The sequence below is a fragment of the Lissotriton helveticus genome, chromosome 9 (assembly GCF_964261635.1).
Source record: "Lissotriton helveticus chromosome 9, aLisHel1.1, whole genome shotgun sequence".
Taxonomy (NCBI): domain Eukaryota; kingdom Metazoa; phylum Chordata; class Amphibia; order Caudata; family Salamandridae; genus Lissotriton; species Lissotriton helveticus.
Window position 1 is genome coordinate 700,961,791 of NC_136070.1, and position 15,322 is coordinate 700,977,112.

Here is a 15,322-nt window from a genome sequence, read left to right on the forward strand (position 1 = left end):
CGGTTGCTGGGGCACTCAGCCCCAGCTCTGGCATGACACTGGACAAAGAGGAAGGGGTGTAACCACCCCCTACCCAGGTCCACCCATAGGAGGGACCTTAGAGTTAGTCCAACCCCTAAACTTACTATAGGTATAGAACCCCAGTCCCTAGGACTTTAGATTACCCTGGACGAAACTCTGCAACATATATCCTGGACCTTCGACATTCCATTTCGACTGGAAGATGCAATAAATCTCCCTTGTGGTCAAGGAGTGACCACCCTGTTCAAACAGACGTCAACAGCACCTTTGCCAGTCTGCATTTTAGAGGCTCCTGCCGGACCCTGAAGAATTTACGACACAGGACATGGACTTGCAGACATCTCTGACCCCAACCTTCGCTCACAGCAAAGCTGAGACCAGTGGCAGACATGAGAGACCCCGGGACATCCTACATTTTGCTACCTGCATCAACTACCCGAGGTATCCCGAAGTTGTGCATTGGGGTGATTGAAGCCCCAGCCCCGAGCACCTTTTGCTCCGAAGCTCAGAGGCTCACACTCCACGAGTGTCCCGTGGGCCTGCTTTGTGCATTTCAGCTTGGCACGTCTTCATGGTTCCTAGTCCGTTGGCTAGTGAGCCCCCAGGAAGACCACTCTTGAAACTACTTTGCTTTCCTGGTTGCTCCAAGCTTGCTCCAGCTTCCCTGTAAAGGAGAAGCTCCCCAGACCTTGCTAGTCTGCAACAAAGCCAATCTCGACATCTTGCATGGAATGCGTTTGCCAAGGCTTGTTGGGTCCAATCCGGATACCGGCACTGCAGTCAACTAGATCCTTGGTGGGACAGCTCGAATCCAGCTCCTGGTCATCGTCGATGCCTCCTGGTCCTCGTGGCTGAAGAGACAAACTTCACCTTTTCACCTGAAATCCCCCGACATCTGGTGGCATCTTCCTATCGCCGCCCTGGTCACTGGCTAGTGGCCCAGACTCTGTATCCTCTGCTTTCAGGTTCTTCACATCTCTGATCCACCCTTGGATCCACCCGGACACTTTTCCTCTGGTCGCCTGCAGCACTTCTTCGCATCTCTCCATTGGAATCGGCGACGAAACCCGACACGAAAAGACACCTATGCACCCGGCTTCCCTGGGTGAGGTAACACGAGTACTCTGGTGCTCCCGTGGGTACTGCGTTTCCAAGTGTCCTAGTCTAAAGGGGTTCCATCGCAGTTCACCTCCTTGTACCCTTTTTCTTTAAAATTGTAACTTGTTCGTTCTTCATAGAACTCGCTGCTGTGTTTAGACACTGCACGCGTCTCCCGTGGGCCTCCTACATCCTAACCCTTGGTTGTTCCTAGAAGCCCCAGCGATTCCCTAGGCCCTAGGCCTGCTTTCTATTCCTCACGTGGTTTTTATACCACTATTTTAGTATATGGTTTTTGAGGGCCCTAGGGCAAAACGTATACTGTGCAACTTATCGTATGCTAATTAAGTTCCTTGCATTGTACTTTTACCTCTGACCTCATAAAGAGTCCAGAGGGTTTGTGTTTAGAATAAATACATATATATTTGATATATACCTTGTGTGGTGTGCTTTCATTTGGTACTCAAGAGACTATAATTGGTAAAACAACTAGCTTAATTCGCTCTCTAAAGTGTTAGCCTGAAGACTGCTCGCCATTTCTACCCCTAGGATAGCTTTCTATAAGGTTGACTTTATAACCACCATCAATAAGGGTCGATTGGACTGGTGCAAGGTGTCTCCCTAGAATAGTGGACATCATATACCAGGCCAACTTCTCACACCACACATTGCCGGAAGTCATTACCAAGAGAGAGGGGACCTGGTAGCCCATTGTTGACCCTGAGGGCACTTCCAGGGATAAATATGGCACCCCGGCACCCTGAACCCCAGGTTACATCAGAATTGGAGTAAGGACTGAAGGACTGCCCTGCTGCCCCCTGGACTGCAAAGAGAGAGGCTGCACCGTCTCCTGGACTACACCTGCTTCACCTTGAGCTAGCGAAGTTAGGACTTTGCCTGAGGCTCCTGGCTTGGGGAAAATTCATACACCAGACTGAAGCAGTGACTCCAAGGGTCAGTTGGCTGGCCCCTGAAACAGCACCAGGGACATTAAGCAGATGAAACCCAAACTGGCAAGGCCGTAGCCACTTCAGAGGACTCGCCGCTGACTACTGTTGAGCGCCCCAAGAGACAGATCCTCAATGGCAAAAAGTTGCACCTAAGTCCGCTGGATCTAGGAGTGTTGTCAGAGTCCATATTGGTCACCCAAGAGGACACTAGCCCCCACCAAAAGATTTCGCAATGACCAATGATCCCGGAGACCAGTAGACCAGTAGACCAGTAGCCCAGCGATAGCTGGCCTTCTATGGTCTCAAAGAGGACTTTAAGGGACCCTGAACTTTGTGGCCAAAATCACCCCACACGACCCGCAACCGGAGCATCTTTGTACATCTTTTCATCCTTGTATCCTCAGCATAAGGACCAATCCATTAAAGTCAATGGAGATTGTGTTGTAAAGTTAGGGACTGGAGTAGAAAATGCTCTGGTGGCCAGGTAACCGTCCAAATCTACCTCATTGGCCTCCCAGACTCTCTCCCTGTCAGATTTGGTCACCCATGCTGGGCCAGAGTAGCCAAACTAACTTTTACAAACTTTTCCGAAAGTTTACATACTATAGATTAACCAATGCTTGTTCGCAGTTGAGTTAAAAAGTGATAAAACCTTTAAAAATCTGTATCTCCGGGACCCACCGATGGACTTTGCTCATTGAGAATTGCAGGGTGGTGTGGAGTGCAAAAAAACGATGGATTTAGGCCCAGATCCTTGTACTGGGGTGAATGTATGACATTGTTCTACATTCTGTCCATGAACTGTGTTTTTTGCAATTTTCACCCCGAGTGGGCTGGGTATGCTCAGACGTGAGTCCCAGGCTCTCCACACCACTGGAGTCAAGCTATCCAGGCTGATGAAGGCTGATAGCCAGAAACCGGTCCTTGGATGCTTGATTCCGGTCTGGGAAAGACATGGCTTGGTAGTTCGCACTGGACTGTTCCCATGAGGCACAGGATCAGAGCTGATTTGCATATAGCCAGTGTCTAACCCAGGGTGGTGTGGAGTGCAAAAAAAAGATGGATTTAGGCCCAGATCCTTGTACTGGGGTGAATGTATGACATTGTTCTACATTCTGTCCATCAACTGTGTTTTTTGCAATTTTCACCCCGAGTGGGCTGGGTATGCTCAGACGTGAGTCCCAGGCTCTCCACACCACTGGAGTCAAGTTATCCAGGCTGATGAAGGCTGATAGCCAGAAACCGGTCCTTGGATGCTTGATTCCAGTCTGGGAAAGACATGGCTTGGTAGTTCGGACTGGACTGTTCCCATGAGGCACAGGGTCAGAGCTGATTTGCATATAGCCAGTGTTTAACCCAGGGTGGTGTGGTGTGCAAAAAAACGATGGATTTAGGCCCAGATCCTTGTACTGGGGTGAATGTATGACATTGTTCTACATTCTGTCCATCAACTGTGTTTTTTGCAATTTTCACCCCGAATGGGCTGGGTATGCTCAGACGTGAGTCCCAGGCTCTCCACACCACTGGAGTCAAGCTATCCAGGCTGAATGAAGGCTGATAGCCAGAAACCGGTCCTTGGATGCTTGATTCCGGTCTGGGAAAGACATGGCTTGGTAGTTCGGACTGGACTGTTCCCATAAGGCACAGGGTCAGAGCTGATTTGCATATAGCCAGTGTCTAACCCAGGGTGGTGTGGAGTGCAAAGAAACTATGGATTTAGGCCCAGATCCTTGTACTGGGGTGAATGTATGACATTGTTCTACATTCTGTCCATCAACTGTGTTTTTTGCAACTTTGCTCATTGAGGACTCTATAACTCATTAAAATGTAATCTATGTTTTTAATTGGTGTCATATTGTTGCGTTCTTATTTTGTTGTTTGGTACTGTTAAATGTTTTCCTCTAGTTCCTTTGTTCAACCCTTCCTGGTCGCAGCCATAGCTACCGAGGGTTGAGGTTCAATTTGTGCAAAATAACCTAAACGGACCCAAGACAGTTTTTGTAAGTGTATTAGACTGTAAGGCCTTACAGCCCTGCCATATAATACACCAAAATCCTTATACAGGTTATCAGTCGGTGAGCATTGCCCAATGTGTGTATCACTTGTGCTAGCGGGTGTGGGTCTGGATCTGTGTTTACTATTCCCCACAGATGTTCCAGTATTCCCATCAGGCATTTTTAGGCCAGAAAATTGCTCACCAGAAGCCCTGTGGTTTCCAGAAGGATGACTGCCCAGTATGACAATCCCATTGATTCCCAAAACTGCATCCGATCTCCGCCGATCTGCTGCCGGTGTACACGGATGGTAAATAGTGGAATTCCTGGAGCATACTGTGGAATTGCTAGCATGATCCATAGGGCTGTCTTGTAACTATAATGTGCCACCATCAGAAGGTCACTAGTGGTGGCAGGAAGCAGTGCCTTTGAGAGGAACAGTTCTCTCATCAGTTTAATCGCTCACCCTTCAGGCGCCAGTCCCAACTCTTCTATCTGTAATGTATATGTTATCTTGTCAACCAACGAGTGGGCCACTGCAGCAACGCCACCAGGTAATAATGCTGAACACAACACCCCTTCTCAACGGGGAGTTGCAATTTGGTCTTATCCACCCTGCGTCTATGCTTATTCCAGATTAGGCCTCCAAGCATTGTGTGCGATGATCAGAACGTGCTACAAGGAATACTCACTGGTAAGTTGGTAAAGTAATACAATGGGCACGGGGACATCAACATTTTGGAGAGATACACCTGGTCCAGCACAGCGAGTGGACGGGAACACCAAAAATGTATTTGGGGACAGATGAAGGCAATTGGATTTGTGAGGTTGCCATCTATGAGGCTCTGGGTGAAGTGGTAAATGTTGATGCCCAAATATTGTAAGGGGCTGACGGTACCATCTCACAACATGTGGGACCACGTTAACGCACTGTGGTGCTCTTTTCGGGTGTACTCGGAACTAGCAGGTCTTTAGTTCAGTTAATCCCCAGGCCTGAGGTGGATCTAAAATCTTCTACAATGTATGCTATCTCCACAATATGCGGTCAGATGATTCTGACATAGATAAGTATGCCACCGGCATATAAGGATACCACATGGACTGTGTCTCCGATAGATATGTCCCACTCTTGGCCTTTATGTTAGAGCCTCTGCACTAGCAGCTCCATTTAATTTAATTTAATTTAATTTAATTGTGGGTTTCTAAAGCGCTAGAATCGACTCCCGAAGGAGTATCTCTGCGCTGTAGACCGCTGGGGAACCTGTCCTGGCTTTCCCTGTGAGATGGTCCCTACTGGGTATTTCCAAGGTGAAACCAGGCGTATGTGGGGGGCCGTTGTGGAGATGAGGCAAGCTAATGCCCAGAGTTGCCGAGTGTGATCCCTGGTTAGAGTAGGCACCGAGGCGAGAATTATCGAGTCCGCTGACCCTGGTCCACGACCCTGCCGCGTCGGGGATAGAACCCTGGTCCCGGGCCGTTCTCTGCTTCCGGGTCTGCCGCCTCTAACCTGTGAGCCACACCACTCCACTCCACTCCATTGCCAGGGCGAAGAGCACAGGAGAGAGTGGGCATCCCTGCCATGTGCCCCTTCCTACTCGGATGGAAGCTGAAATCTGCATCCCATTTTCACTCTCGCCATGGGTTCCTTGTAGAGGAGTCTTATTAGATTTTGCAGCCTGCATCTAATGTTGCAAACATGTACTCCCATTCCAGAGTATCAAATGCTTTTTTGAGGTCTAAGACCACACACGCCACAAAGGGCCAGTGCTTTGAGGCTTCCTTAAGTATTCTGTACACTCTGCAGATGTTGAGAGTTGTGGATCTATTTTGTATGAACCCACTTTGGTTCGAATGAACCTGTACTGGAATGTGTGCTAGGAGCCTCTATGGCCTTGCTGAGAATCTTATATTCCCTCTCTGGCATTAAAAGTGCCCTGTAGGAGGCGATCTTCAGGGGATCTCGTCCTGATTTCAGAAGGGAAACCAGTAACGCCTCTCGAAGGATTGGGGTAGCCGTCCCTCAGCCAGGGCAGCCATGTAAAGGTCTTGTAATTGGGAACCAGCGCTGTCTCATAGGCTTTGTAAAACTCAATGGGCAACCCATCTAATCCCGGAGTTTTTTACACACAGGGGAGTCAGGGTGACTTCTCTAATCTCCTGCTCAGTTAAGTGGCCGTTCTGTTCTTCACTTTGCTCTGGCATAACCGTGGGCGATGAGACCGCCACCAAGAACTTGTGGATCTGGGTCTGAAGACGGGTAGTCAATTGTGCGGTAATACGAGCTGAAGGCTGCGTGAATTTCATCCTGGGCATTGGCCACTTTTGTCAGCGAGACTTGGATAGGAGTCACTCGGGCAATATCTGTTACGCTTCTCAGCAACCACACCAAGAGGTGGCCAGGCTTATCACCTTCTGCGTGTTTCTTGGCTTGGTATGCCTCAGAATCTATATATCGCACTGATTCCACCAGTTGGGCATGGCAATCTTTCTGCTTGGCCAAGTTATCCTGTGCTGAAGCATCTTCTCGTGTGGCATTCTCCAGGGCTCTCATTGTGGTTTCTGCTTGTGTCAATTCACAGTGGAGAGCACCCCTCGCGCCCACTACGGCATGGGCCAATGGCCTTGTATTACTGTTTTTAGGTCCTTTCGTAATATCAGGTGGGTGTAGGTGGTCCCCCAGTTGGCTGCTATAAAAACTCATGAGGGCATCCTCTGTTGACTCAGAGTGCTTGGTCTGTGAACATCACCAGCTGCAATCGCCATGGTGGCACGGGTGGGAGAGGCGCTGGGGTTCCAGTGATGTTGTTGTGTCTGTGGTACTTAGTCTAAGGGTGGGCAAAGCTTGCACTGCTGCTACCCACACTCAAACGGAGAAAGGGAAGCTTACACTACTATTGCTATTATATTCTGTGTGAAAACTTCCACTGCTGTTGGAGGTGTAATGCCAGTTCTCCCTGTGAAGGAAGCTTGTGGTGATGCTGCTCATGCTGTGCCTGTTCCCTGTGTGATAGGGCAGCTTGTACTACAGGTGCCAGTGCTGTACCGATTTTGTGTGAAAGAGGTAAGTTTAAAGTGCAATTGCTAGGGCTATACCTAATCTTTGTGGCATGTGTTTCCATTGCATGTGTGGTACTAGTTATCTATGTGAATGATGCGTGTAGCTGCTGCTAATGCGGTACCTGCTATGCCTGTGACAGAGGCTGCACTGCTGCTGCTTGTGCATATGTGCAATAATATAGGCTTGTTGTTGACTTGGTCCAGTGTATAGGCATAAAGCACCCAGGAGCCAAGGATTGTCTCTTATCTGAGCCCTCTGCTCCGAAGACTGCCAAAGGCTGTACCGGTTGTAAGGGCCCTGAACTAGAGTTATAGGCCTGAGGGGCAGATGAGGGCCTATAATGTAGGAGAGAGCCTTTAACAAATGGTATAGGCCGAAGAAGAAGAGTTATGAGGCTGTTAGAACATTCCACGCATTGAGGGTAGAATGATCTAAATTAAACATGGAGAAAAAAAACAACAAACACTAGGGTGTTGGAGCAGAAGGCCTATACTGCCCATTATTGGCCCTGAACTACTCTATTGTCTTCAACGGAGTGCTCAACATTCCAGTGTTTTAAACACACAATTAGACCATCCATACACTGAGGCACTTACACTTATATGTGATTTTCATGATTTTCTCAGAAAAAACGTATTTGTTAGTGATTCTGTTGTGTGTGCCGAAGAGCACGCGTGTAGATGTCACTTCATACTAGGACCGTTTGCACAGAGTGGCAAGTCATGGTAAAAACCTTGTTAGATGTCCATAAAGCTTTTAACCAATTTTTCTGGAAGGTTTTTCATGCCTATGAGAAGGTTGGGCATTTGCCCAAAATGTACGGGGTTGCTGCTGTTTGTATGCGTTTAGGAATCCACATTAAGGGTTTGCCCTGGGCCCCACAAAAGCTTCTGCCAGTCCTGTCATATTCCTGAGACTTTGCTAATGCAACGCTGTAAGATTACAGAAGAGACTGAGCCCACTCATTCCTCAAGTACGCAGTCCATATACACCCAGTCCCTTGCTGGGAGTGAAGTTGTTTAGCAACCAAAACAAACAATGTAGCAGACACACGGGCCTGTCCATTCAATCAAATAGGAAAAACACGCCCAAGAGCATTAGAAAAGAGGCACAACATGAACATATTCAAATAACTAATGAAAGAACTGAGGGGCATATTACCAACGTTAAGCGATATTTATCGCTAACGATGCTTAGCAACGAATTTTTTAACGCTAAGCATCGTCAGAAATTATCGCAGATAAACCTTGCTATTATCAAGGTTTATCGCAAATGCGATAAAAAACGGCCGCAATGCATGAATATCGCTGAAAAGTCAGCGATATTCATGCATTACCGAGCTAATGCTCTTAGCCATGTTATCCACCTCCCATTGGATAACATGGCTAAGAACTGCTCAGGGCAGGTGTTAGTTTTTGGAGATATTCGCTCTTAGCGCGAATATCTCCAAAAGTTGGTAATAGGAGATAGCGATGTTAGCGACTGTTTCCAGTCGCTAACATCTTGGCACGCCCACTTTGCATGTCATTAGTGATAAATATCACTGACATGCAAAGTGGGGCCCAAGATGGTCGCTATCTCCTACTAGCTGTCGCTAACTGGTGTTAGCAACAGCTAGGTAATAGTGAGATAATTTTATCTCCGCTTTCTTGGCTTTTAAAGCCAAAAAAGCGGAGATAAACCCCCTTGATAATATGCCCCTGAGTTATTTCTTCATGAGACACTGACAATTTCTCTGCATGTCATCAGTTCTTTTATGAAGAGGCATATCTAGAGTCCCGTTTAAATATGCAAACAGCAAATCCTTGTTGAAAATATTTTCAGCAAACCTCCTTGCTTAATTTGAGCCGGTGATTGCAGGTTGGGCCCACCGACACACATTTTTGGGGGACCGACACTTATTTTACCCCTTTCAAACTTTGACCCAGAGCGAGAGAAAACAATTCAAAAGGGGGAAAGATGAAAGACTGAAAAACAGTAGCAAAAAAGAAAGCAGGGATGAAAACCTCAAACAGCGAGGCGGCGTGGCAGAAAGGGCCTGGCAGTGGAGGGAAGAGGCATAAGGTGGAATGAAGCATAGGCCTACTTGGTATTCGGCACCCGCCATTCGATAGCGCCGACCACTGGCTTCTGAGCACAACTGGCCCGAGCTCTTGTCCTTCTATAAATTAAGCACTGGCAAACCCTTGCTTCTGAGAATAATAGCTGCTTCTTTTCTTCTTGCTGCTACAGAAGATTAACCGCAGTCTGTTCTAGAGAAACCTTTTTCCTCAATTCCGTCAAGGGGAGTTAGGTTTCTAAGCAACCAACGTGCATAATATTGCTGCCTCGAGACCGTGTCTTCATAGAAACAGTGAAGCTACAAGGAGGATTGAAATAATTGCTGTTTTTATTACGTGTTCCTCTTGACCTGCTGCTGTGTAGTTGCCAGTGGCTTTGGACATGCGACAAATGTTTGAGAAAGGCCATAGTGCCAATATCGGCCCACTCACCAGCCCTCTTGCAGCAACATGCATGTCGCATAAATAAGCAGACCAGACAACTTTTTTGTTGGAGAAAAATTGCTGCAGGTTTATTAGCATACACAAATGCCAACAAGGTGGGTTATCTTACAGGCGATCCAAAGGCAAGCCGCCCCTCGCGGCCTACCACCTGATGGGCCAATTTGCATCGTGGCCTTGGCCAATCGGTGCTTAGCTGTTTGTGGTGAGGAGATAGCCCCTCCCACTTCCGGTGAACCATTGGTCCACCCTCTTGCTCACGCCCCCCCTACGAGGGGCGGAGCGTTCATGCGACCCCCGGTTGTACAGGTTTCCAACCGCCCGTAGGATAGCGGGGCGCCGTCGCACCCCAGGGTCCATCGCACAGACTTCCTGGGGATATTAGGCCTCAGCATCCTTTGTTCTCCTGAAGAGGGTACTCCCGGGTACCTTTCCGCCTCTGCATCGCCCTGTAACTCCACCTGCAACACAAATGAGAAAAGATTAGAGGACATTTCCCCCCACCCTGAAAGCGCCGGGTATGCGGTAGGGAGGGAAACGGCGTCAGGGTGAGGGGACAGCGGACAAAGAGGCCGCTAGGTGGGCGGGGGAGGAATATATACTCTCCTCCGCCCACACCAGGCCGGAATTGACGAGCGGGACCCTTACAGGGATCTCAGAGCACTGGGCTGCCCCGTGTGCCATCTTGTGGCACTATGGGGGCCGCCCTCTTACTAGTGTCCCCTGCGAGGACGTGTCGGTCGGCCTGCATAGTGCCAATATCGGCCCACTCACCAGCCCTCTCGCAGCAACATGCATGTCGCATAAATAAGCAGACCAGACAACTTTTTTGTTGGAGAAAAATTGCTGCAGGTTTATTAGCATACACAAATGCCAACAAGGTGGGTTATCTTACAGGCAATCCAAAGGCAAGCCGCCCCTCGCGGCCTACCACCTGATGGGCCAATTTGCATCGTGGCCTTAGCCAATCGGTGCTTAGCGGTTTGTGGTGAGGAGATAGCTCCTCCCACTTCCGGTGAACCATTGGTCCACCCTCTTGCTCACGCCCCCCCCTACGAGGGGCGGAGCATTCAAGCAACCCCCGGTTGTACAGGTTTCCAACTGCTCGTAGGATAGCGGGGCGCCGTCGCACCCCAGGGTCCACCGCACAGACTTCCTGGGGATATTAGGCCTCAGCATCCTTTGTGCTCCTGAAGACGGTACTCCCGGGTACCTTTCCGCCTCTGGATCACCCTGTAACTCCAACACAGCCCTGGGTGTGGCGACCGTCGCAGCCAGGGGCCCCCCACCAAGGCCGGCATTCCTCCTACTATTTCTAGCGCGGTATTTCTAGGGCCTCTCCCCTAATCAGCCTGAACAGATCCAAGTTTAAATCGGGCAGGAGTGCCAAAATGTCCTCCCAAAGCCCCTTGCGCTTGGCGTAAGGTCTCCCATGTCTAATGACGTCCTGTCTCCTCTGCCCCTTGAATTACACACAGCGCAGGACTTCCTGCGCATTGGCTCCAGCGCCTCCCTTGACGAGCGCCTTGCCTACAGAGATAGAGACATGTCTTGACCACTGAAATTTACCTGTCCCCCACTGGTGGCAAAACACACCGTAAGTTCAATGTGGTCGTTCTATCAGGTGCCATAGCATGCCGTGATGGCCAGCGCAAAATTCGTAAAAAGATCCTTGGTACACACACCAGGTGTCACATTCAGGATTGGGGAAATAAGAGTATTGGGTCCGATCATGAAACACTGCAAAATTTTGCAAAGTGTCAACCTACACTGCTTGCTGAACCAGGGACTGGTCACAGATGCCTGGACCCTGCTAACCGCTTGAGACCCTTATATATACACCAGGGTGGTGTCGACTAAAGATAGTGTGTCACAAGGTTCCCTAATTGGTGGATAAGGAGTATCCACTGGAACCAGTCTGTGAAAGTGTAAATACAGTGACACGCACCTCAGTCCAGAATACCCTTGCCTGATCCTCAGAGGCACCTAGAGCCCGCTGCCCCCCGCAGCGCATGGCGAGGGAAAACTGGCCCAGAACCCCCAGACTGAGATTCGAACACTATCACCACCACAGGCTCTAGCTAAAGATTGGCTACCGATGACCTGGCAAGGTTTGACACTTGTACAAGTCATCCCCCTGTGCCTGGCCTTCGTTGGACCCTATGAAGCTTTTAACAAGCAGCCTATACAATTGTATATACATGCTGTGCAACTAGGGGAACTAATACTTCCTCCTCTTACTTCCTGGTATGTGAACACTGCAAAAGGAATCCTGACTTTCGTACCTGAAAACAACTAAATAGATACTGTCTGGGAGAAAACCTTACCCAAGCACCTAGCCAAGGGTCCTCCACTGCGAGTCAACCCCTGTTGTAGAACTGTAGACTGTAAAAATTGCCTGCCCCTTGCGGACCCTTCACGTAAAAAACAGCTAAAGCAATCGCCTACATGGCCGCATATGTGCCAACATGTGTCCCACAATATTAAACAAGTAGAGGTTATAATGTATCAGCCTGAACCACAGTGGAGCCAGAGCTGAGAGGTCTTAGTGGGATCAGAATGGAGGAGGTATATGTGGCTAATGCAGGCCCAAAATTCTGTGCAAATTGACAATGCATCACCATGGTGCCAATTTGCCAGAGTATAGAAAACTGGCAATGCTGTGGTACAACTATGTGAGTGTCTCGGCGTAGGCCAGAATGTATGAGTTATATGTGTGGCTCATGCAGGCCCATCTAATCTGCAGGGCTACCCATCTAGTCAGGTGATGTGCTGAATATTGCCTGGTATATAGCTGCTATGGCATAGCCTCCCTATATTTCTTACAAAAGGAGCAGTACACTTCCAACAGCCCATCTGTTGACATAGTCAATGCCGCTTAGTTGCACAAGCTAAAGAGGCCATAATAAAGCTTTCTTGCATAGTCAACCATGAACTAGCCACCCTTTTTCAGAGCTACACGGGTTCAACTGCTATGTGTGACATTTCCATTAGTTCAGTGCACAAAGAGTGACATTGGTTTTTCCCCTGCAGTTTGTATAAAGACCGTTATTACCTGCCCCCTCTGGGCCCTACAAGTAAAACCCAGCCAAAACAATTGCAGGCCCACCTGCTAAGACACAACCCAAACTGGGTGTAACGTGCCAATAAGTGTCCAAGTTAATCTGCGCACCAGAAATTAAACAAACCGATAAATCCACAGGCAAAGTCACCAATGATCTCCGTGGCGTCAAGCGGTCCTCTCTGAAAGCCAGACAGTGCTGAAGGTGCTGAAGATGACAATTGAGGGACGGTGCCGCACACCAGAAACAACCACCCTGTAAAATCGAGCACCGATGAACTTGCTTCTGCAAAAGCAGTGGCGGGCCATAGCCGCACCTCTGGGAGTCCAGGCTTGACTCTCACCTTACAGGGTTAAAAGTTACCAGTATGACAAGTGTGTACCCTGCCGCTAAATAGGCGGGGAAAATCGAGAGGGCCACTCCCCCCTTGTGCGACCCAGGTGGATGTCATGACATAAAAATATAATTAATTAGTGTGTCCAGGTATATTTTTGCCCAGCTAGTTAAAGGAGTTCAACAATAGCTGATTTGAACAATTCCAAAACTATTAACAAAATACTACTAGCTGCACTTAGTAACGTAAGCACTCCTACGATCCCTATCAAGAGGAGGCATGAGCGTCGCCTGCTAGAAACATGTGCATGAGACAATTTGTCACAATAATGCATGTAACTACCCTTACTACATGTCAAAAAGAGCATGCCCCATAACACTAACGTGTGAAAGCTTTTACCCCGCCATCGTTGTGAGGCTCCCTGGTGCATCCGGTCGAAAGCAATAAGATATTTTGCTATCCAGGAGGCTGGAACAAAATTGCACCAAATTGTGTATTGCTGGGTCTTATTAAGGCAGGGGTAAAGTAAGATAGGGTCTCTCCCTTGCCACCTACTCAGAGTGGTGCCTGTGTACCTGATCCCATAGTCCTGACATTAGAAAAAGGTTACACTCAAATCTTGGACTTGTCGACCCAGAAACCCACACCCTGGCCCCAGTGCGTTCTTCTCCTGTAATTGATCCAAGCCCTGGCAGGCCGGTCTGCTAGGCGTGGTTTATCATTTTAAGAATGAAACCCGTGTGTTACAGGGATAAAGAACTAATCCATGACAACAGCCCCACCAGCACTGACCGTTGAGCCTATTGCTAACTCGATCACCAGGATCAGAGCCTCTTACTTGCACCCCAGTTGCTCTACAAAAGAACACATTACATTATTACCCATGGGATGCATGGATGGCCAGACACACAATTTGATTAAAGACAACGCATTTCGATTTTGTCACAGGGGATGCAAGAACTGTCCACCCTCTGCCATAGCTTACCGAGCGTACACCCCAAATAATTTCCTAGTAACTAAAAATTGCCCAGACTCAACAGTTGCTTTGAAAGAGAAAACATCCTGTTATAGCCCCGGGACCACTTGCTCTGCACAGATTCACCAGTCGACTAACCATGATTACTACCATGGGGTGTAACTTGCGCGCCCCACAACAGGGACAGTAATGACTCCAGGGGAGAAATAGGGTCCCGGACCCTAGCTCACAGCCCCCCCCCAGTGTGCAATATCCTTATCCTGTTGAAGGTACAGGTGGCCCCCCACGCGGGTCGGGCAGTTCTCCAGCGTGTTTCCTGCATGCGAGACATACAACATCCATTAGAAGCCCTGCCCCCCCTCAAATACCACATATATTCTCTGCAATGAAGCCGGGGCTACCAGTGCCTCCCACACTACACTCCCAAGGCCACGCCTGTTTGCCAGCTACGAGAACTAGTTTGACCCTATTACATTCTCAGAATGGGTTGGGTGGGGCAAATACTTGTCGCGCCGGAGGCAGGAGTGTAGTGTTGTGTCTTGAAAATAAGTCCATTATTCCAATTTTTTATAGTCGGATAATGACCAATGCACTTAGGTGTGTGTGATTAGGATCACATCTAAGACGTTCCCTTACCTTTCTACCTAGGAACACCTCCTCATCCCAGGCCTACAAGCTGACCTCAACGTTCTTCTCCTATGAATACCTTACAATTGCCATATATCCCTCACTAATATCTAAAGGAATATTTGCTAATTTATCAAGTTAAATACTCCTTAACAATGTACGTGTCTTCCCTCCGTGTCCTTGAGGTTAGCGAGTGCCAATTATTGCAGTATTCTCCTTCTACATCTTATAGGTACTCATTTGAAAAATTGCATACGTCACTTAAGTCTTGCAACACACCGTGTTCTACCTCTTACAACGTGTTTGCTTCCAGTACTTGCCAAGTGCCAGCAATGCTTACGTAACGTTTGTTCGTGTGTGACTTCCTGCCATGTACTGTAGTCATAACCTCTCCTTGTAATTAGTATGCTTTGTAACTTGCACTTGTGTCACTTTCTTCTCCTGGCAAACACTGTTACCTCATACTTGATTATATGCCCGTGTCTGTCACTATGATACATGGGACTTAGCGTTTTCGTTTTGGAAGAGTTCACTTATGGAGCTCCCATGTAACAGTTCTGCTCCAAAATGTGAAGCGCCTGACACCTTGGGTGAAGTCCGCGCTATGGAAAGGGAAAATCTAGCGTGGGAACGCCACCAAGGAGATAGCTGCCAATAAGGTGTGATGACAAAATTGACCTTTCCATGAATTCAGAGTGGAG